The sequence below is a fragment of the Danio rerio genome, chromosome 6 (genome assembly GCF_052040795.2).
Source record: "Danio rerio strain M-AB ecotype USA chromosome 6, GRCz13ab, whole genome shotgun sequence".
NCBI lineage: Eukaryota > Metazoa > Chordata > Actinopteri > Cypriniformes > Danionidae > Danio > Danio rerio.
Genome location: NC_141026.1, coordinates 31,830,606 through 31,854,918, shown reverse-complemented (window position 1 = coordinate 31,854,918; position 24,313 = coordinate 31,830,606). Strand labels below are relative to the sequence as shown.

The following is a 24,313-nucleotide window of genomic DNA, read 5'->3' as shown; positions in this document are numbered from 1 at the left end:
AGAAAATGATAGCAATTGAAATGACCGTTCAGTGTTCTTTCCATAAATCAATGTCCAGGTGAGTTGTCCTTGCTCCCGGTGCATTGGTGGGCATGTGAAATAGCTTTAATGAGTCTGTGGTGTCGCTTTCCTGGCGGAGAATGGCACTGGTGGTCTCGTGTGCAGCTGTGAATACATCCAAATGATTTCAAAGCAATCTGACGTGGTGCCCATGAAAACAGAGGGGATAAAGCCAGCACCGGTATCTGGCCCTCTCAGCATTACGTGTGAATGGTTTCTGCTCTCCTAATCTGTTTTCCAGATGTGTGGCTTAGAGCTGCCATATCAGGACATCAAGCTTCCAGACAAAGCTGCCCTGCTGCCAGCCAAGGCCAAGCCATTCAGCAGGGGTTATGACTAGAAAGCGCCCAGCTGGTTAATGCCGGTGTCTCAGGCAAAGCATAACACCCAATCAAAGCTGTCTTCCCATTACAAATGTGGAAGGGTTCAGGCCACTTTGTTACAGATGTCAGAGGGGATTATAATGAGATTGAGGCCAGCATGTTTGTGATAGCATGTACTGACTGTCGTATGGATTCTAATCCTGAGCATATTTCATGTCTAACAGGCTGTATGTGTTCATGAGACATGGAGTAACTGTAGGAACCAAAGGGGTCACATGAGATACATGGTTGTTTTTCTCTCATGGTGCAGATTTTATATTAACTTTAAACTTTTTTTTTGTGCTGAGCTAATCATATTTCTTGCAAGCCTTCACAAAATTTTTAGATTTGTTTTGCTATGTTTCCCATGTGGACCATTGGCCTTTATGTAGTCTTTTATAATGGATACTGTCCTTGTATAATGTAAGCAAAACCTGATTAACAGAAAAAGGCACTACTACAACGCTCTTTAAGGGGACCTCATGTAACAGAGGCCCGCTAGTGAAGTGCTGTGCAGGTAACCCTCACTCGGACCCACTCCCATGCAAAAAGTCGCCGGTTCGATTCCAGCTAAGATTGGGTTGGGTGGTGTAGGACCGGTGGGGTTACATTAGTGCCATGACCCGGATGGGAGTAAGGTTTAGGGGGTGAGTGTAGCAGAGGCCAGCTAGTGAAGTGCTGTGCAGGTAACCCTCAGTCCGACCCATTCCTATGCAAAAAGTCGCTGGTTCGATCCCAGCTCAGATTGGGTCGGGTGGTGTAGGACTGGTATGGTTACATTGATGCCGTGAACGAATGGGAGTAAGGTTTAGTAGGGTAAGTGTAGCAGAGGTCAGCTAGTGAAGTGCTGTGCAGGTAAACCTCACTCCGACCCACTCCCATGCCAAAAGTCGACGGTTCAATCCCAGGTCAGATCGCGTCAGGTGGTGTAGGACCTGTATGGTTATATTGGTGACGTGACCCGGATGGGAGTAAGGTTTTGGGGGGTAAGTGTAGAGGTCAGCTAATGAAGTGCTGTGAAGGTAAACCTCACTTACTCACCTAATAGAGCAACCGTCTAACTTCCTACCCCAACATTTCTCTTAAACCCAATACTCACATGAAACAATGTGCATTTTTGTGTGATTTGTGAGCCGTTTGAGGATCAACAAAAAAAGTCCAAATTGACAAGCATTTCTATACTTTAAGACATTTGGTCCCCACTACATGAGGAATACAAGTTACACACACACACACACACACACTCATGCATGCAGTACACACACACAAACATCCTTTTGAAATTGGAAAAAAAGTGAATATTCCCAGCTATCCCTCACAATGCCAAAAGCAAGTAATATTTAGAGCCCTAAAGGTGTTGTTGTGAGATATCTGTGTGCAACTCTCATACTCCATATTGATTAGAACGTTTGCAAAGCCTATTATAATTCATACAATGTGCGGTATGAATTGTGTATTTGTTATCTTAAGGGGTTATTTTTCTACCAGAACTCGTTAAATATTTTGCAGCTACAGAGCAAATATGGACTTTCTACTGCCAATAGTTGTACAGAAACACTACTGTGATCTGTGATGCACAGATGCTGAATGAAAAGGCACGCACTGCACTGTTTTTGTCTAAGTTTGAGCCAGTATGAGTTGTACAACTCTTGGTTGCCCCTCATGAGGGAATCAAACAACTAAAGTAGATCATCAAAACTGAGTGTGTTGCCCTTAAGCACTATGTTTTCCCCCTCACTGGCCCAGAGCTAAAACAGATATTTAACCATGGCATCTTAAATCTTTTATGTATCTTTAATGCAAGTTCTGTAGCTATCAAACTAGATGCAGTGTACACTGTTAGACCTTACCGGGTTTTTTTTACAGTAGAATACTGGCAACACTGTTGCCAGCCACTCACTGTAAAAGTTCGGTTACAGTAAGCAACTGGCAACGGTGTTGCCAGTTAATTACTGTAACTGAACCATTACAGTGAGTGGCTGGCAACAGTGTTGCCAGTTTTTTACTGTAACTGAACCGATACAGTGAGTAGCTGGCAACAGTGTTGCCAGTTAATTACTGTAATAGAGCAGCAGTGGTAACTAACTGGAAACTGTGTAGAGTTAATTACTGTATTGTAGTTTTACAAATCACAGCATTATACTGCATACACATTAATAGTATGTCATATATAGTTATTGTAGTGTTACTAAAATTAATCAGTATTCTTAGCTGTTATTTAAAAATAGAAGGCATAAAATTTTTCAGACAAATTTATTTTATTGTTTTGGCACCAAACAAATAAATAACAGAAAAAGTATAACAAAATTAAGAAATCAGCAGATATAAATATTGTCTTGCATATTGCAGGTCTGCACAGAAAGGCTGCGGTCACATTAACGTTTGAGCATGCAAAATTCTGTCATACTGCACTGCGAAGTGGAATTAAACACAGCGAGTAGTGGAATTAAACAAAATAATTAGAGATTGAAAAAGTAAGCCAGAGAAGTCATGTTTTGATCTTTGATTGGTCTCAAGCAATCACATGATGTGATTTCGCATGTCAGCGTTCTCCATGCTTGATCTTTCCAATGATACGAATTATGAAATTTGTCGCATGAGCTATCATTCCAGGTCTGCAGTACTCACATGCGTATGAATGGAAGTCTATAGAAAGAAAAGTGCAGTGTGACCTGGACTTTAGGCTGTAACTCTAATTAAACACACCTGATCAAACTAATTAAGGCTTGTTAGAAATCAACAGGTCATGTTGAAGCAGGGTGGGTACTAAACTCTTAACATTAAGTGGTTCCTTTTTCTAAGCAAATCACTGCAAATGTTTAAAACAAAAATCCTAATCCATTTCGAGATGTTAGAAAACCTCTTGAAACAGGACAAGTTTTGAATTATAGTTGATTGCAGGGAGTTTTATTTCAATCAGAATGTACAACTACTTTTGAATGGCTGTCAATGGCGAAACATTTTGCCCGTATATATGGTGTAATCTACCAGCAGGGGCAAACTGCCAAGGGCTAACCAACCAAATCCTCCAGGTTTAACCAATCTAAGCTGATTACAGACCAGTTCGAAACATGATAGCGGATGATTACTGGGTAATCAAGCAATCATGGCATCTCCCACATGACTTAAACTTTATTGCACCCCTTATGATTATTGCATGCTTGAGGACCTCAAATAGAAAGCTGCACCAAGCTGAAAAGAAGGAAAGAATATTTACTTAAATGTTAAATGCTGCTATTATAACACGTATCACTGCCACTTTTGCTTTTCGTGCCAAAGTAATGTGTATGTAATACAAAACTGTATACTGTTACAAATTATTCAAATAATGAAATCTACTAAAAGGGTAATATATATATATATATATATATATATATATATATATATATATATATATATATATATATATATTTACTTTATTGTGTCATAAGGAATTGCCATGCAATTCACGCAATTCATAATTTTTTAAGTCAAATGATCAATTTTTTATTCTTTATGCAGTGCCAGGGAAGTTGCAAGTGTTTTTTTTTTTAATGATTAATGATAATTGCATATGCCATTCTCTGCTTTGGCTAAGGTAAATGGGAATTTTATTTATTTATTTTATTTTTTGCTGAACCATATGTGTTTTAAAATGAGGTGGCAAACTAGAGTTCATTAACGCCATGAAAATTAACTCCCCTAAAATAACTGTTGCATTAATAAATATTCATGAAGTGTGTGCAGACTCAAACTGAACAACTAGATGTTGCTGGTGGATTTAAACATGTACTGTACAGTATCAGAGCTCTCTCTCTCTCTCTTATTTGTGGTCTAAGAAATCACATGGATCAAGGTCCCTGTTGACTCATCAGTGCTGCCAGATCTTTCTAGAAAAACAGCAAATAAGAAGAACAGCAAAACAACCCAAAAACTTAGCCCAACAGATATAAACAAAAACAGCGCAACTCGTGCCTACTGTATTAACTTTACAAACTAGATTGCTTGAGACCAAAATTGCATAATAAGCATTACGTATAATAATGCAAATTTCAAAATGCACTATGAAGTAGATATTAAACCATAAACAAAACAAAACGCCTTTGTGGATGATGGTTTTGCTATAATGGCTGAGCAAGCAGAGTGTTTAGTTGCTCTAATGAGAGACAACGGAACAAGGCTCTGGCTAGTGTAATATTGTGCCAATAGCAATTTCCGGAGTGAGTGGTTTTGTCTACACAAATTCTTCTGGTCATACTTTATTTTAAGGTAAACTCCTCGCTAATAAACCATTAACTATGACTTTTGCCACAATTAACTTCTAATTTGCAGCTTATTAATAGTTATTAAGGTAGTTGTTTATGTATTAAGTAGGATTAGGGATGTGGAATGACATTATGCAGAATATGTATGTTGTAAGAACTAAAGAACAGCCATTATCATAATTATAGGCATGTAATACACCACTAGTTATTAATAGTCAGAATTGGTGAAATCGAAGAAGACTTTTCAGTGTTTAAATGTGGTCATCTTTTCTAAAACAGAAAAGTGTATGTTGCAGCAGTACAGTATGCCTTTGCAGAACAATAAATTGTAACAAACTAAATAATTTATTACTGTCAAACAAATGCAAGGATACATATCAGAATAAAAATGTGTGTGTGTGTGTATGTATGTGTATGTATATATGTATGTATGTGTATGTATATATATATATATGAAGATTTGATGCTATGTACACACACACACACACACACACACACACACAATATATTAATTTGTGGCTTTGCCTGTTTTTATGTTTTAATGTGCACAATGCCTCATCCCATTTCAAAAGCTGTTTAGTTAAGCAATACTATTTGGATGATTTTGATTGCTTCCCCAGCAGGCACACAACATCATAACACGTTATTATTAGGTTAGATTTAGATCATGACGTCAGATGAACAAAATTCAATTTCTAGCCAGCGTCTAAGGACAAAGTTTTTTGACGTCCAATAACGACGTCAAATTACATTGATATTTGGTTAATTTTAGGTTGTGTTGGAAAGTGACCAAAACCCAACGCCTGATAGATGTCATGGTGGTAACATCCACACAATGTCAAAGTGTAACATGATTAGACATTGATATTTGGTTGATTTTAGGTTAATTTTAGGTTAGACATTGGATATTAACGTCGATCTGACATAAAGTTCTGAAGTCAACCCAATTTTCATTTCCAAACAAAATGCAACGTTCCATAGACGTTGGGGTGCGTTGGGGTACAACATAAATATGATGTCATGTTGACGTCCTGTGCCTGCAGGGTCTCTTGTTGAAATTACCTGCACAGACTGTTAAAATTTATTAATCTACTGTAGTGTGTAAACTTACAGCATTGACCTCAGGAACGCTGTACTATCATGTGCTACATTCTCTTATGTTTTGTGCCAACTGTGCCATATTACATTTTGTTATTTGTCATGCATTTACATCCTATACTTCTTCCTACTGCCTGTGCGAATGATTTATCCTACAAATTTTTATTTTATTTTCACATTCCAAGAGATACAGCAGCTTTTATGAACCTGTTTGTGCACCTCCACAATCACTATGACACACGCTGAACATGCCCAAACATGTCCTCTTTTACACACATACACATGTAGAGATGTGCAGGAGGGGTCATGAGATCAACACCTGCTACCTTGAAATATAAAACACCTTTGACCTTGTCCACCAATCAAAGGAAGCTGTTTGGCGAATAAAAGCATCTACACCACTAAGGAAAGAAAACATGTAAGGCTGTACCTTGTGGACATGTGGGCATTCATTGGCCATCTGTTATTCTACAGTAACTAAAAAAACTTACAATCCATCATATAACATCTGGTCAAAACAGAAGGAATCATTTGCACTGAAGATTGTATTGTTCATGTAGTGTACAGTCCAGTCCCAAAGGAAATCCAAAAACAAAAATTCTGATAAATAATGTTACATTGGATTTTCAAAGTGAAATGTCCAGCAGTGAGTGCTGCAAAAAACACGTTCAGTTTTATAGAGTGGTACAGAAAAGACACCAGAACCTGGAAGAATGATTCACCCTTGATTTCCCTAAAGATTTTCATATGGGGTTTTATAATTGGATTTTTCAGTTAATGAGTAAAATAATGTCTGTGGTAAGCATAACTTTAACATTTTGTTCTTCAAGAACAAAACTGCACAAACCCAAAGACTTTTCTAGTGACTTCTTGAAAGTGTATGTTTTATAAAACACACATATAATATAATACACATATTTTTATATTTTCGATATGAATGTATATGGTGGTTGGGGCAAATGTCTTTGACAGTGATTACCATTTCGAATTGAATGGAACCTTTAGTTTCTTTGTTTTATTGCTGAGCTACAAAAAAGCCAGCTGAAATTAAATGATTCATAAATACTGTAAATCAATCAGACTTTTGAAATTTAAATACTGTTAGCAAACTTCACAAGACATCTGCGAATAAATCAAATAAGCTTGAATAAAATATTCAGCATTGAACTTGTGTTATAAATGATATATAAATATAAATGTTATAAATTTTTTACTGCAATAAGTTCATTATAAAATGTTAAAAATGATACTGCATTAGTCAATATGATTCAAAACAATGTTTTTTAGTTATTTTTAAGGTAACACTTTATTTTGATGGTCCATTTGAATATTAGTAGACTATCTGCTTAATATCTGTTGTTACAGTTCCATCAACAGACATTTAACTGACTAAAAGAAACTTTGCAAGTATATGTCAACTTAATGGCTGAGCACTAATCTTAACTCTAACCCCAACCTACTGTAACAGTCTACTTATAATCTAATGAAAATGAGTTGGCATGTAGATGCAATGTAACTTAAATTCAACAAACGGATCATCAAAATAAAGTGTGACCATTTTTAAATATTAATGAATAAATAAGAAAATTACTCATGGCAAATTTTATATATAAAGCTTGACATATATTCGGCCCACAACCCTCAGTCAAGTTTGCTTTTTGTCCCTTTATAGGAAAAAGTTTGGCCACCCCTGATATGGAGCAAAATCTCAATGTACTGTATTGTTAAAGGTGCAGTAGGTTTTTTTGTTGTGCTGGTTGAAAGTCTCTTCACAGTCCAATAGTAATGATTACATTAAATTATATAAATGTATTTTTATATTCTGGGTAAGGCATAAAACAAAAAAATGTTCATCCAATTAAATAGAGTCAGACCGACATCTCCCATAATTCCTATAAGCAGCTCAGTCTGTCGGTCAGCAAATGTAGATTCGGACTTCAGCACATCTTTTCACACAGATCCGCCATTTGGGCGTGCCCCTCTGCTGAACAATGACAGCCTTCCTATAGTGTTTACCATGCTACTCTAAATATTCGCTTTGAAATAGCATGAAAGTGTGACTAAATAATTATTGTAATTCCTGCATGGCGCTGGCATTATAATGGCGAATGACATGAGCTAGTGGGTTGTCTGTCTACTGTTGTGACGCGGTGCGCGTGCTCGCGATTTCAAGGGGTATGGCTTTGAATCACAGCCCCTCCCTGCCGTCCAAAGATAATATGCTAAGCGGTTAGCATTTTGGCTGATCACCTACTGCACCTTCAAGTTATGTTTAGCACAGCCTTTAAAATTCTTTTTAATTAAAATCTTAAAAAAAATAAATAAAAACTTACATTTTTTTTGGGAGCATCATAACAAACCTTAATATGTGAAATAAAAAAAAATTATATATATTTTTACTTTTATTTAATGTTTAAAATGAAAATCCAACTAGATTCACTTTATTTGGTAAACAAAGCAAGTCTCTCATATAATATATATCTACTAATAGTTAGAAAATATTACTGTACAGACTGCATAAATTAAATGAACATTTTCATATTAGTTTATAATATTACTGTAATTAATTTAAAAACTGAATAAATATTGATTTACACACATTTACGCAAGTAAATAAACAGAATTAATGATGGGCTTAAAATCTGCGGAAAATCTGCGGATTTCGTGTGGGCCTACTCATGGGACTTGTACCTGAGTGTGACAAATGATGTGCTACTAAGCAAGTTTACTTATTGGAAGATCAGAAATATGGAGTTATGTTGTATTTATAATAAAAGTGTTTTCAGTTTCTAACTGGAACTACACCAAAAAAAATCATTATTAATCAATAATCTGCCAGTGTGTTTCATCATTTCTATGAACAGATATAAAAAATGTAGATGTTATAATGACCCAAGTGTTCATATGTGTGCAGGTATATGCATTCATTGATTCAATAAGCCAAGGTTGAAAAGTACCAACAGATGTTACACGCTTGAATGGGCTTTTCTGTGCTACAGAACCTCAAAGCAGCAATGGTCATGAGCATTAGAGACGCTTGGTATAGCATCATAGATCTAGGACATCAGCCGGTAGAGTTCTCTCGTGAGAATGAATTGGCTTTCCTGCCTTTAATAAGTCAAGATAGTCAGGCTAGATCTAGTGGAGGCAAGACAGTGAGAGAAATCCAAAAGCGACACAGAATAGGAACTACAGTAAGGTGAATTATTGTCCACACAAGCCCAATAACAGGGCAACAGTTCGTATCGGAATCACCCTAATCAGAACTGACTCTGAGGTGAGAGTGTGCTAAATTTAGACATTAGCTTTGTTCCAGAACCTGCCTTACTGACTATTGCATACATATTGTAAGCTGGTGTTTTGCTTGTCCCAATAGTTAGCATGAGAAGCTAGCTTGCAGTTAAGCTTATTAATCTATATTTTAAAGGGCTGAAACCTCGACAAATGTTTAGTGTGACAAACATGCTCATTTGAATAAACAATTGTTAATGCATCTGTTCACACAGACCAGACGTTTGGATACTGATAATACACTGTGTGCATGTGATAATGTCTGCAAATCTGGCCAAAATGTTAGCTAAGCACTGCAATTAGTTAAAATAGAAAACTAAAGTCATCCTTTTGAAATATTCTTGAAATTTTCCTTATTGGTGGATCACTATATTTTGGAACAGAAGTTATGTTGTGTGCTTGTGTGTGTGTTTGTGCTGCATGGTACATTTTCGTTGGCTATGACTAATCTGTCTACCTGGAAGTGTGCTAAATGCCCTGAAAAAAGACCCTGTAGAGAACTTATAAAATGTCTTACTCTGAGGTAATTATATAAATTAGCTGTCCCCTGCTCCGCTGAATGCTTTTACAGTTTTAAATAGAAAAAGACAGTTGGCATTTAAAATAGACATAAAGGGATGTTACCTGTTTAGTCTGACCCTCCAGACACATTAGATTTCAAAGCATTCTCCCGTTAAAACACCTTATTTCTAGAACATACAATTTCACAGTTAGTTAAGAGCCAGTATTTGTTGTGGTTATAATTCACTGTAGCTTTAATTGATGACAATCTTGATGTTTCAAAAGTAAATATCTGATCGTGGACCTCAAAACTATAAAATTATACATCATCTGAAAGCTGAATAAATAAGCGCTTGCTCTTCTTGCATTAATCTACCAAAGGCCAATGTCGACTGACTAATCGCCTGACTGACTGACCAACCATCAGATACTCCCACCCACCCCTTTCCCTATACCCAACTGATTGTGTTTTAAAATGCAACTTATTTTTACCATATTTTAAGATTTTACCACACCCTAATATTTACTTTTTTATTATATTTTTTGTTTTTTGTTTTTGTCTTACTTGCTTTCTGGAACCTGTCTGAGTCTCAAGTTCACCAATGTGCACTGCAAGAACTGGACAAACTGGTAACAGTGGAAAGCTATCCATACGGAGGCAAGCGGTCAGCTGCTAGCCTGAAAAGGAATGACATCATATCGCCCCGTAGTATTCATTTTAAAAATGAAATGCAACCATACGTATATCTGGCTACAATCCCAACCCAGGCTCATTCTGAAAGTGTAGTCCAGCGGACGTTTCTGGAGACCGCGAAATACGTCTTAGGAGGTACGTATTTGTGCAGTTTTTGTTTTCAAGAATCCGCGAGAGGCTGCTGTGTGCGCTTTTTTGTATCTCGAACGTCTCTTGCGAGTGCCGTTCGCGCCCGTGCTGTTCTCACGTCAACCCACCAGAGGCCGCTGTCTGACTGACCGAACGATTGACTGCACGACCGGCCAATCGGCTGACCCACCCTCCTCCTTCCCTAACCCAACCAGTTTTACCGATTGACCCGCCTGCCCGCCTGATTCCCTAAACCCGAGCAACAGTTTAGAAAAGCCGTCTAGAAAAAGAAAAGCCCTCATCTGTTTTTCGGATTTTACCTCGTTCTCACCCTGTTATGAACTCGTTCGCTTTATTTTTTGGATTCTGTTTTTGTCTTACCTGATTTCTGGAACCGCTCTTCCCTGGACTTGAACCCGGACGCCTTTGTCAACTCCTCCTCTCTGCATCTGAAGTCCGCCGATGGACACAATGAGCTGACCGAACAAACTGATTGCGGTGGGAAAGCCCTCCACACGGAGGTAAGCGGTCAGCCAGCAAGCGCGAAAGGGAACGGCATCACATCTCCCCGTAGCGTCCGCTTAAAAAAATTTAATGCAGCCATACGTACCTCCCAGGACGTATTTTGCGGTCTCCAGAAACGTCCATGGGACACGTTTTTAGAATGAGCATGGGTTGCATTATTCATGATCTCCAGAAACGTATATAGGGCTACGTTTTCAGAATGAGCCTATCTTGTACAAAAGGCTTGTAAAAACTTGTAAAAACAGCAACACTTAAAACTCCAATGTGCCCTATAATGTGTTCAGTAAAAAAGTATACAATATAACAATATAAAATAAATATAAAATTTTATCAGAATTATTATTACAATATTTATTGGGTGTCTGTACTATATCAGTATTGCATTACCTTTTGATGTACTACAATAGCTATGTTTCCATCCAAAAATGCGAATTAACTTTATGTGCAAAACTTGAATATTGCATAAATGACGATCCAACGAGTCGAGTAAAAGCGAAACTTCCTGATTATCTGGAGCCAAATATCAACAGTAAACATAATTTCTTAGTACCAAATAAATACCAACGTAAACGCACAACACCGTGCTATAGCAGTGGTATGACAATTTGCTGTATATTGCTCAGGCTAGGTACCCTTATTCAGGTAGAGATATATGCATGATGTAATTGTGCAAAGCTCAGTTTCTGTTCAGAAGAATGTGCCCCTAGCAATTCCACAGCATCAGATCATTGTAGTAATAAGGCGCTCAATGAGAACTGTCAAGCCCGGGAAAAGTTTGACAATGTGCAGCTCTGCAACTTTTTTGGTGACTGTGCACTCTTTCACTACTCTGCCTTTGTTAAATTCAGGGAGACCCCATAAATACACTGGCCATCTGTGAAAGTCAAAGACTGTAAGCTTGCAGAAAGGCTTTGCTCATCTGTCTTGCTAATGTGCAAGTGGATGCAACGACCTCAACCCCTCCCGCACCAGATTTAGAAAGAATAATGCCATGCTCCTCTGGTGAATTTTATTTTCAACAGCGCACCTGCCTGGCTCACGGCCCCCAGAGACAAGATTGTGGTTTAGTGGCACAATGATTTTTTTCCCATCTAGCAGCCAATGAGAGCAAATCTGTGACTAGCACTATGCTGACGTTAACAGTGTTAACCATGGGACGGTGAGGCCCAGTTTCTCTTTGTTGTAAACCAGAGGAAGCGTTTGTCATGACATTGTGAGTCTAGCCTTTCGGTAATGAGCTGAGTAAAACAGAGCATTTCAGTTTATACTAAGGTTATTAATGTGAGACAAAGTGTGCCATTTCTATCACCAAACAAACTTGCGAAAATCATTGCTTTTTAAGCAGTCTGACAAACAGTCTTGCTTGAAAGCCACACCATTGATTAAGCATCATGTGTTAGGGAAATCTAACCAAAATAATCCCTCAACAAGACTTCTGAGTTAGAAATAACCCTATCAACCCCACAACCAGCATCTAAAATGGTTGCTCAGTCAATCAACAGAAATGGAACAACAGTAATTTATAGTTTATTAGAACTTCTGTTTATCCGTGCATCAATAAACTCAGTGCTGCACAAAGTAAGAAATTAATAATTTATTCAGCATGGTAACATTATGTTCCCACTATACAAAAAGGTTCCATTAGTTTATGTTAGGTGGAGTATTTACTAAAATGAACAACGCTTACACAACATTTATTACTCATAGTTTACACATACTAATGCATTATTAAAATCCAAATTCATTCTTGTTAACATTAATTAATGCTGTGTTTTCATTAACTAAAATTAGCAAAGGTGAAAAAATACTTTAATGTATTGTTAGAATGCATTGATACAATCTGTTAACTGTTCTTTAATATAAATAGAAGCTATGTAGCTTAGGTAAAGGCAAAAATTCTCCAGAAGTTGTTTTAAGAGAATTGGCCCTAAAAATACATACATGCAAATAATAATATTTCTTTATATTTATATTACAGATTACTAATGAATGAGATATCTTTATGCCACCAGAGTAACCTAGTTTGCTCATGATTTGTGTTGTGAAGGACTTACTAGGTATACTTGAAACTTCCAGGGCTCCAGGTGACACCTAAAATATAGTCTTCATTATATTAATACCAACCCAGGCTCATTATTGATTTGTACCCCTATTTAAATTTCTGGAAACCGTGAAATATGTCCACAGATGTATGTTTTTTTGCATTTTTTATTTTTTACCAATCCACCACAGGCTGCTGTGTATGCTTTTTCAGACCTCAAATTTCCATCCGTGTAAAGTGTCATTCATGCCTGCTGTTTTTGTGTAAATCCACCAGAGGCTGCTTTTGACCTACTGACTGACTGACTGACCGACTGATTTGCCCAGTAACCCTCTTCTCTAAACCCAACCAATAATGTTTTCAAAAGCACTGATTGACCTGATCATCCCCTTCCCTAAACCCAACTGACGTTGTTTTCAAATGCAATCCAGAAAATGAAAAGCTCTTGCGGCTGCCTGATTTTTACTACATTTTCAGATCCATGTTCTCACCATGTTATTTACTTGTTTACTTTATATGTCATACCGCCAATAGCGTTCATTTTAAAGACGAAATGCAGCCATACGTAGCTCTGACTACATAATTCACGCTCCCCAGAAATGTGCATGGAGTACATTTTCTCAATGAGCTTGTGTTTTTTATACTCAACAAAGGGACAGACAAAGATGTACTTGGAGTTGTGGTGTATAAATACACAGACAGGAATTAATATCAACCTCTGTAGGTTTTGTAGTTGATAGGTTAACTATATATCCAGATAAACCTCAGTAAGAGCTGAGTGATATGACAGTACAATATATACACATTAAAACTGTATTTTAAACTTTTAGTATTCAGTTCAGCTTATGTTTATTGTATCTGTATTCTATGGCAACTTTAAAATTGACTTTATTATTGTGCCTACATTGTTTTTTGATTAAATAAATGGACCATCGCTAAGCATAAGAGACTGCTTATCTACTCTAAACTCCATGAACAGTAGTGTGTGTGCATTTCAGATGACCATGAACTTGAACTGTGTTTGTCAATAATAAAATGCTCATACTAAGGCTTGTTTATAGTTGCTTGGCTATGATATGAGGAGTATTTTAGCATCAACAAACGACACATTTAAGCTTTAAAGCTACCACAGGTTTCTCATGAAAAAGATGATTCATGCACATCATCAGGAAGACCTGAAAGACATGTTTTGTTGTCTCGCAGTGATACATGAGAAGCAGGATCAGAATGAGAATGATTCATTGATCTCTACATTGCCGGAAAGGAAACACAAGACTTGTAAGGTAATTTGGTTCATCGCACCTCAGAATGGCCTATATATTTTTCAAAGAGCACAGAATTGAAAAAAGAAAACCTGCACAGATGGAAAATGATGTATAGACTGACACTAAATGACAAGCTAAACGTAAAGATTTGTGAGTTAAAATGGGGATGTAGAAGCATGAATCGCATTGCTCTGGGACACATTCTTTATATGTGTAAATTCAATGTTAGACCTGTAGTTAATATATACCTCAAAATCCATATGAGATTCAAACACTTCACCAGCTCTTTGACTAATTCATTTACTCTGGTGTAATTCAATAAAAGACATACTTATGTTTTTCCTTAATTGCTTTGGTATAATAGCAGTTGTTGTTTATTGTTTAAAAAAATCAATTCTGAAATAGATTCTTGCAAAGTTGATGTGCGGGTGGCTTTGACAGGTATTAACAGCTTCACTGGAGACAGCACCAGCTCTTTCCACAATATAATAGAGCCACCTAGCAACCACCCACAATGCCCTAGCAACCATTTTCTAATGTCCTGTGCTAGGCGATGATGGTGGTGATTTTCTACAGTGAAGCACCACTCACGTTTTCTTTGCAAACTTTCAAAATGTAATGTGGAATGAAATTGACAGCTTTTTCAATCTGTTAGAAATGATTACACCGCAAAATCCCATTTCTAATAACAGAATCCCATAAGTGTTCTCAGCAGCAAGAAGATATCCATGTAAGCTGTTCCTGCTCTGGACAGACACATGGCAGTGCCAGACAACACAGCTTGCCAAATCCAGAGATTAACAGTCATTTGGAAACTTTTGGTTTCTCTGGTCTTTTACAACACACACAGACACGACTAAAGAGACTACATGTGTTTGTTTGTTTGTTTGTTTGTTTGTTTGTTTGTTTGTTTGTTTGTTTGTTTTTCAAAAATGAATATTCAGGTCTTAAAATTGTTTATTGTGCTCATCTCCATCTCTTCAAGTAAATAAAATATATTTCCCAAATTGTATATAGAACATAAACTGTATAATATATAAGGATTTACTATAGTGACAATCAAGATGAAATATTCTAAGCACATGATGATTTGACGATTTGATAGATTATATCTACAATCATTCATAAAATAAAATCAATATATTTATTTGGTAAAACTTAAGTTTAAGTAGCAACTCTCACTATTAACTATAGTGGCTTATTATTTGCATATTATTAAGATATTGGGTATTTATTGTTACTTATAAAGTATATATTCAGCATGATCTTATTCCACATCCCTAATCTTATCTAATATCTAAACCTACTACTTTAAGAACTATTAAAAAGCAGCAACTCATGAGTAGGGCCAGATAGAATCTGCTGACTTTTTTTTTGCTATTTTCTGCGCAGAACTTGCATGTTTACAATGCAAATGCAATTAGATCCACTAATTTGGAAAACAGGGCAGCGTAATGACGCAGTGGGTAGCGATTTCACCTCACAGCAAGAAGGTCACTTTTTCAAGTCATGGCTGGGCCAGTTGGCATTTCTGTGTGGAGTTTGTATGTTCTCAAATTGTTCACATGGGATTCCTCTGGGTGCTCCGGTTTCCCCCACAAGTCCAAATACATGCGCTAGAGGTGAATTGGGTGAGCTTCATTGTCTATAGTGTATTTGTGTAAATGAGTTTGTATGGTGTTTCCCAGCGATGGGTTACAGCTGGAAGGGCATCCGCTGCATAAAACATGTGCTGGATAAGTTGGCGGTTCATTTCGCTGTGACGACCCCAGATTAATAAAGAGACTAAGCTGAAAAAAAAATGAATAAATGAATGTATTTGGTAAACAAAGCAATTCTCTCATATAATAATAGATCTACTAAAAGACAGAAAATATTACTTTACAAACTGTATTGTAAATAAATCATATGAACATTTTTATATTAGTCAATAATATTGAATTAATTCAAATACTGAATAAATATAAATGTACACACTTTTACGCAAGTAAATAAATACTCAATGATGGGCTAAAAATCTGTGGAAATCAGCAGATTTCTGCATGCACAGATTCCGTATGGACTTAATCATGATTTTAATTAGGCTAAAGTCATGGTTAATGGTTTATTAATAGCAAGAACTGTACCTTAATATAAAGTGTGGCCTATTTTTATGTTCAAATAAGCTGTTTTCCAGGTGAAAAAGCTAATTTTATTAATTAAATTATTAATTACACTTGATCCCCAAAAATAAAGGTTATAACAAACACAAATGTTTTATTTATATCTATTTCATTCACTTATTGATGACATTTGATTAATACCTACAGTACCTGTGCAAATCTCATATTTATAAATTATTTCAAAAACTGTCTCATTTGCTTTAAGCAGGAATTCAAATGGTAACTCAGATGCTTTTTTTAGAGATGTACTTTTATGTCATATCCCTGATGTACAGAGAGAATTGAGAGGAATTTCATGTCTGTTCTGGAAATTGTATGTAATTTACACCATCAAGAGCATCAAAGAACATCCAAAAGCCTATAAGAGGCTAAGCCTCAGTCTCTTCCACGTGAACAGTGCCATCATTTAGACAACTCCCTATCCTATACCTTTACACCTTTAAGATCCAGCGAAAAAATTTGGTCTCGTGAGACACAGTTTGTAGGAAATGTTCTGACCTCAGGTTTCACATTTGAGGACAGCTTTTCTATCCAGAAGTGCACTTTCCCTTGGAGACCAAAGAAGATTCATCCTACGACTACTCCTGTGAGGCACCACTAGAGAGTATCCTCCCAAAAGCCAGAGGAGAAAGTTAGGACACCCATTAATTGGAGACCTTAAGACTTGGGCTGGCTAAACAATGACGATAATAGGCTTTGCTGCTACAGAACAGGGGATTTGAAAACAACTGACTGTTCAGGGCATTCGCAGAGTCCCATAATACATTCTGAAGGCTTCTGATCACCAAAAACTGGTCATGCATAAATAGGGTGTTGGATCATTACCTGCTCTCCGCCCAATCATTATTTTCTCATTAAACACCCAACAACAAATCATAAGGAGATGATCAGGTCACCCTGCAGAAATAAGTGGTCTCTTTGACTTTCACTGATACGTTTAGACAGGAAATGTGCAGTTTGCATATTGTAGATTGTATATGGAATTTCTTTAAGGGGTCAATTACAGGTTTTCTGTAATGTATATTCTCAGTAATGTACCATCGGCTCTGAGAAACGAGCGGTGCCTTTTCAATGACCATTTACACTGAATTGAATGCCCTTGTGGTTTCGTATAACACATACGAACATGCATACGCCCCTCAGGAAAGAGGCAATGCAATTCAATGCAATCTCCCTTTACCTTCCTCTCCCTCTCCTTCTCACCCCACCACAGTTTTTGCATGCTGAGGCATGAACCAATTATTTCACATAAATAGATTGGTTCCCATCCGCATGTTGTTTATCATTCTGGGTTAGTAAATTTGTTTGTGTCTCCATAATTATTTCTCCATGTAATATTTTCATTGCTCTCATTTCATTTTTTGATAAGATGGCACATGAAGCCACTCTACAGCTATCAACGGGGGTAATTAAAAAAAACAGACTTATATCTCCATGCGCAAATCAAAACACAAAGATGAAAATCTTAAATTACTTCGCATTCGCACCACCATGCAATTACTCTAAAATATTACAGCCATAACGAGTCTCAAGGGCACCCGTGGCGTTGCTGGAAGGTACAGGGCTCCCTCTACAATGAAATCAGCATCTGGCCCATGTAGAGGAGGGTGTATAAGGACAAAACGCAATTTAGTGAAATATTTAGAATGATATAAGTTCAGAATGACGGTAGCTCATCCTATGTTTTACTAGCATTTATTTTAAGCATTTATTAAAGAACTAAATAAAAATGCTGTTATCTGATTTTTGCATAATGTATAAAATATATAGCCTATGTATTTGTAGAATGGTTGTACTCATTTATAGTAGCTAGACTCATTGAAAATACATGCCTCAGCTTACATTCTTACAAAACACAAAATGTGTTGCTAATGTTACACATAGTTTTTCCCGTATTGTATATTGCTTTTATTTATTTTATTTTTGGAACTGTAGATTGGTGAGGCCAACATGTATGGTTACAAATCATAGACACCATTAAGTTGTTTTGTGATTTGTAATTGTTTTTTATTTTACAGAAAAACTGTAATCAAATGCATGCTTAAGTACGTTTTTTGCAGTTTTGACAAAAATGTTGGCTGAAGAAGTATGTCCAATGATCCTGTGTTCTATAAATGAGTACAACTAATCAACAAATTCAGATGATGATTCTTCATTGAAGCACGTTTATAAACACAACACTGATGACCCATGTCCCCAAACTATTCTTTTTCTTCCACTTGTTTTAATTACAGTTGGCAACACAACGTGGCGTCTTTCTGCTGTCTGAACATTGTAATAGGTAAAAACAGTTTTTGACCAAGTCTTTCTCTTGAATTAATGCTGAAAACTCAAAGGTGTCACAATGTATCGACCGGATCAGACATTCAGTCTCCACACTGGAATTTACATAAGGATCTCATGGCCGTGACGTACAGTAGATTAAAATTTTCTTTTCAAACTGGAAGAACAAATTTGCCTGAAACTATGCAAAAACAATCAATTTTCATCTTTTTTTTTTTTTTTAAATTTGTGTCTTAATAGTGTTTTTCGCAATGTGGGACACATATTTGAAAAAAAAAATGTGTTTTGGTGTTTCCTGATCCTTTAAATGCAAAATTTTATTACAATAAATTTTTACCAAAAACATTTTACATTTTACTTATGTACTTCTAGATGTAAACCTTTCTGTTTTGAGTTTTGTTTAGTATGACCAGTCATTGAGTTCACATAACTTAATTCTATTAAGTACAAAGAACTTTCAATGATAATTGTGTAAAAAATCCTTAAATAAATTCGATTGTGTTTTATGCAATCTCATAGCATTTCGTAACTTATTGGTTTAGTGGCTAATTCGTATGAATTCGTACAATCTAATTTGTACAATTTACGATTTGCTCATCACCCAATGACGATTAGGGTTAGGGGTGGGGTCGGGAGCCATGCCTCCTTTTTAAAAAAGCACAACTCGTACAAATTCATACGAATTAGCCACTAAACTGACAAAATGTAAAATATTTTCATTTCTTTGTTAGATTAGGCTGGTTTTATGTGTAAATTTTATGCAATTGTTCTTCCTTCAAAATATCTTTAATTGATTAAGCAACTAAATATTGACCTGTTTATGTTTTTTATTTAGTTAAATTATTAAATCCCTGTCCAACCTAAATGAAATTAAGACTCTCTAATCTACAAGTATACAAGTATTTTTATTATTATTTACTTGTTTAATTTTTTAAGATTTGTTTTGGTATTCATATATCGCTGTTACAGTAAAGTGTTTAAATAATGCCAATTAAAATTGAATTAAATATCCCAATTGTACATAAAATATCAAAATCAAGACCATAATGTACAAAATACACTTGCTCTATACCCCCAAAAGCTTCACACCCTATTTATTAAAAGTAGTCTACAATTCTTAGGTACTGTATGTTGTCTCATGCCTGATTTCTTCTCATTTTTAGAATGTTAGGCAGAAAAAAGTTATTGAACTTCAGTTAACAAGTCTTTAATTGGCTGACATGTACTGCTCTCAACTCTGTCAGATGTCGAAGGTGCTTTTGTGCACCTTAAAGTGCTCAGCTGGGGCTCTCTGAGTTTAGAATTAGCATTTAACATGTCACCAAAGAACAAAGGAAAATTAAGAAAAAAGGCTTTTACACGAAATCTGACCTTTAAATTGTTCTTCCATGGCTTTGCAAGTGGCAATGGTGTCTGTGCTGTAGTAGAGAGTTGCTCATTACTAAGATTACTAGAGCTATACAGTAAAACTGTAGTCCAAAGAGACTCGTGGAATGGACAATGATGCCACATAATAAGAGCTCTGTGAGTCACATACAGGAGAATGGCTGTAGGCAGTTGGGAGAACTCTTTACCGTCCACAACAAACGTCAGCACAAGGACATCTAGATGCCCGCTGATTACAGGAACTCAGTCTCTTCCTCCAGCAAGGAAACTCATGTGAATGTGAACTGCAACGTCTGATGGTCAGATCTTGAATGTTGCATGTCATGTAAATACTTCAGATGTCTGACAACAGATCAGGTTTACATTAGGCTAAATTGAATAGATCTGTCTAATATGATGGCAATTCTGTTTCAGCCTTTTATTACGCTATTAAAACAACACTGACTTTTGATTAGACGAATATAGAAAAGAGAATTCTATTTTGACATGTAAGTGAAATGTTTTCTATCGAATGACTATTCAGTATATGAATAGCCTTTGAGTCAAGCATACAATACAATTTGTCCAAAATAGATGATTCATAAAAAAATAAACAAATAAATCCATGCATCCTATGGGGCCACTTACACAGATTGTATCTAAGGCTATGTCCACACATGCATGAGTATTTTTTATACAGAGTTTTCCCATCTTCAATTATAAAAAATCATTGTCCACATGAGAATGTCAAAATAGACTATGATGCATGTTAAGGGCATGCCAAACCAACAGGCAGCAATAGAAGCCGTCTAATGTGTGTGAAATTAAAGGTGCTGTATGTAATTTTTAGACTCTTCTAAAGAAAAAAAAAACATAATATGTTTGTAGATATTTAAGAAACATGCCAAGTCAGTTGGCATGACATGAAGTCAGTTATTCTGGTTTTAAAAAGTGTTTTTCGAATGCATTCTCTTTTTTAAGCTTCCCAATGCCACTTTAGCCAATTATATTTCAGCACCCCGGGTTGCCTTAATGGAAAATCACATATCTCATTCATTCATTCAGAAAGGCTCTCAAAGCATGTGTCTGTGACCGAAATGCGACCTCCAGAGGACAGTAGCAGATTCTGAAATGAGATGCAGATTCAGAATTCCACATGAGGTGGTCATTAATTCAAATCAAATCCCTTTTATTGTCACATCATCAGCAGCATGTGTGCTATGATGAGTAAAAAGCTTAGGTGCTGGCTCCAGACAGTACAAAATAAAGACAGTGCAGATAAAAATGACTGTGCAAAATACAGACGGTGTTAAAAAATATTAAAATAAAATAAAAAAACAGGACATTGTAAAATTGACAGCGATATGTACAATGAAATGGTATCCACATAGTTGTAGGCAGTATTGTTTCAAGTATGGATTGGTTAAAGTGCAGTGCATGCTACATATTGATGGTGTGCAGTGATGGGTATGGAAGAGTCTTTGTGTGGTGTCTTAAGTGTTCATCAGCCTGATGGTCTGAAGAAAGAAACTTTCCTTCAGTTGGCTAGTGTGTGACCGAATGCTGGGGAACCGTCTGCCTGAGGGTAGCAGAGAGAAAATTCTATGGCTTGTTGGCTGCAGTCGCTGATGATTCTTTTGGCTTTCCTCATGCACCGCCTGGTATAGATGTCCTGGAGGGAGGGAAGCTCACCTCCTACTACGCGCCCAGCAGTTCGCACAATCCTATGTAGGCCTTTGCCATTGCTGCTGGTGCTGTTTCCATACCAGGTGGTGATACAGCCAGACAGGATGCTCTCCACAATGCAGGTGTAGAACGAGCGGAGGATGTAGGGGCTCATTCCAAACATCCTGAGACGCCCGAGGAAGAAGAGGCGTTGTGTCTTCCTCAGCACTGCGTCTGTGTGAGCAGTCCATGTCAAATCCTCAGCGATGTGTACTCCAAGAAACTTGAAAGTGCTGACTCCCCGCACTGGTGTCCTGTTGATGGTGATGGGGGTGTGTTCTCTCTTTTCTCACCGGAAATCCACCACCAGCTCCTTGGTTTTGCTGATGTTGAGTGAGAGGTGGTTTTCCTCACACCACTGCGTCAAAGTGTGCACCTCCACTTTGTTGACCGTCTTATCACTATCGGTGATTAGGCCCACCACCGTTGTGTCATCAGTAAATTTAACGATGACGTTGAAGCTGTGTTTGGCTGTACAGTCATGTGTGTACAGGGAGTGTGTACCCAGATCCTGGAGCTTCACCACCAGCTTGGCAGGCACTATGGTGTTGAATGCTGAGCTGTAGTCCACAAACCGCATTCTCACATTTGTGTTTTTGTTTTCTAGGTGAGATAGAGGAGTGTGTAAGGTGAAAGCAATTGCATCATCAGTGGACCGGTTATTCCTGTATTCAAATTGCAGAGGGTCAGTGTGAGTGGGCAGTACAGAGCAGATGTGCCTTTTAATCTTGTTGGTTCTCAATCTGGCAACCTGCGCTTGCGTTTGTTTTCATTTAGGAATGCAATGCTTAGTTCAACCACTGGGTATCAAACTTACATACTGCACCTTTTAAGTATTTGCAGGAGCACATTCAATTAAAAAAACAGTGGTGGGTTACCATCTAGCAGTGAACGACACTAAATACATGCAAAATTTGCCTCAATCGCACCTTTGTCGTTTGATGTCACCCCACTGTGATGCCAGTCAGAAAGGATAAAACAGAGCCCATTTTAACATCATGAGGCAAAAATTCCAACCTTAGTGTCCACACAACCACCCTGTTCCCAAAGTTTCTGAAAATCTTTCCACTTTTAAAAGTTTTCAGAAAGTGTCACTTTTAGTAACCCGATAATACATTTCTGTTTAAAAAAAACAGCCAAACCACATAAAAAACTGCGGTATTGAAAATGTTTATGTAGAAAGGTCTTTCCGCCTCCCTACTAAATAGCACATGCCTAGAATAGTACGAACAGCCCGTCTAAATGCATAGTGTTCATTAAAAATTAGATAAAAATACATAAAATTCTTACTTTGGTGATCTCCACAGTGCATCATGGCTGTTTTTATATCTTATGAGATCACAGAGTAATTCTACTTTAAATGTAATTGTTAGTGCTGCAACTGGTGTTAAAAGGAAAAAAAAACTTTTTGGTTGATATAATGTAAGTCTGGATGTTGGAAATTCGATAAGCCGTTTCCGATAGTGTTAGAGATTGAATTAGTTACTTAACCAATTTATTAATTTCACATATTCATACAGTGGCCTAGAGCAGTGGTTCCCAACCGTTTTTGCCTGAGACCCCTTTTTCCCACAGAAAATATTGTAAGGCCCACCTCAACATTTAATGATATCATTGCTCGTATAAGTTTGCAGTAAGGATGACAAAAAAGGGTCAATTTAAAAAAAAAAACATTTCAAACAAACTGTATGTTTATTACAATACCTAGATATGTTTATGCACAAATAATAGCCTAATGTAAAATATAAAGCCATTTGTAGCTTAAAAACATAAGCCTTTGGCCTTTAAATTGCCCCTATATTAGTTGCCAATTAGTTACCATTTTTTTAAAAAAAGTTTCTTGTCAGTAGCTGGGACGTCCCTCATCTCATTTCAGGTGTGTGTCAATTATTTTGCCTTGCGCTCAAAAAATGCTCTGGGCTTGTCGCATTATTGGGTATGAGTCTTCTGCAAAGGTCTTACTAATTTAGACGGCCTCATGAATTTGTTAGCAGGAATTTTGGTGCAGATAAATAATATAAATAATATATAAAATAATAATGCAAATAGTACAGATAAGCAAAAATGTGTCTGGGGACCTTGTAAAGTGGCGAACCTAACTGCTTTATATTTAGAGTAGCTCTTCGGTTCAAAAGTCGATTTCTTGTAGCTTGTATATTTTTAACGCTAATAATATGCACCATACGGCCAGGATATTGAAATAAAAAATGGTTTGCACATTTTGCAGCTTGTGTCTGTGTTTGCATATATTGTGTGATGCCAGCCTGATCTCACTAGGAAATGTAAGTATTTTGCGTTTTGTCAGTTTAGTGTCTAATTCGTACAAATTCGTATAAGTTGAGTCATATGAGAATGTACGATTTTAAAAAGGAGGCGCGACACCTAACCCCACCCCTAACCCTAATCGTCATTGGGTGAAGAGCAAATCGTACTAAATTGTACAAATTAGATCACACGAATACATACGAATAAGCCACTAAATTAAAAAGTTACGAATTGCCGTGAGATTGCGTTGGTGTTGCACATGTGCTGTCAAATTAATGTCACTCTGTTTTTTGAGAACCTAAT

General features: G+C 36.8%; 1 protein-coding gene across 23 annotated transcripts in view; it reads left to right on the top strand.

Annotated features, from left to right (window-relative positions):
- pex5la (peroxisomal biogenesis factor 5-like a) overlaps positions 1-24,313 on the top strand; it is a 139,255-nt gene that overhangs the window by 29,877 nt on the left and 85,065 nt on the right. For 4 of the 23 annotated variants that reach the window (XR_015493751.1, XM_087257358.1, XM_087257357.1 and 1 more), the window contains exon 2: positions 14,149-14,228. The exons of the other annotated variants lie outside the window; for them this stretch is intronic. The gene's annotated coding sequence lies outside the window, so the exon portion shown is untranslated. The remainder of the gene's footprint in view (positions 1-14,148; positions 14,229-24,313) is intronic. 23 annotated transcript variants of the gene reach the window in all.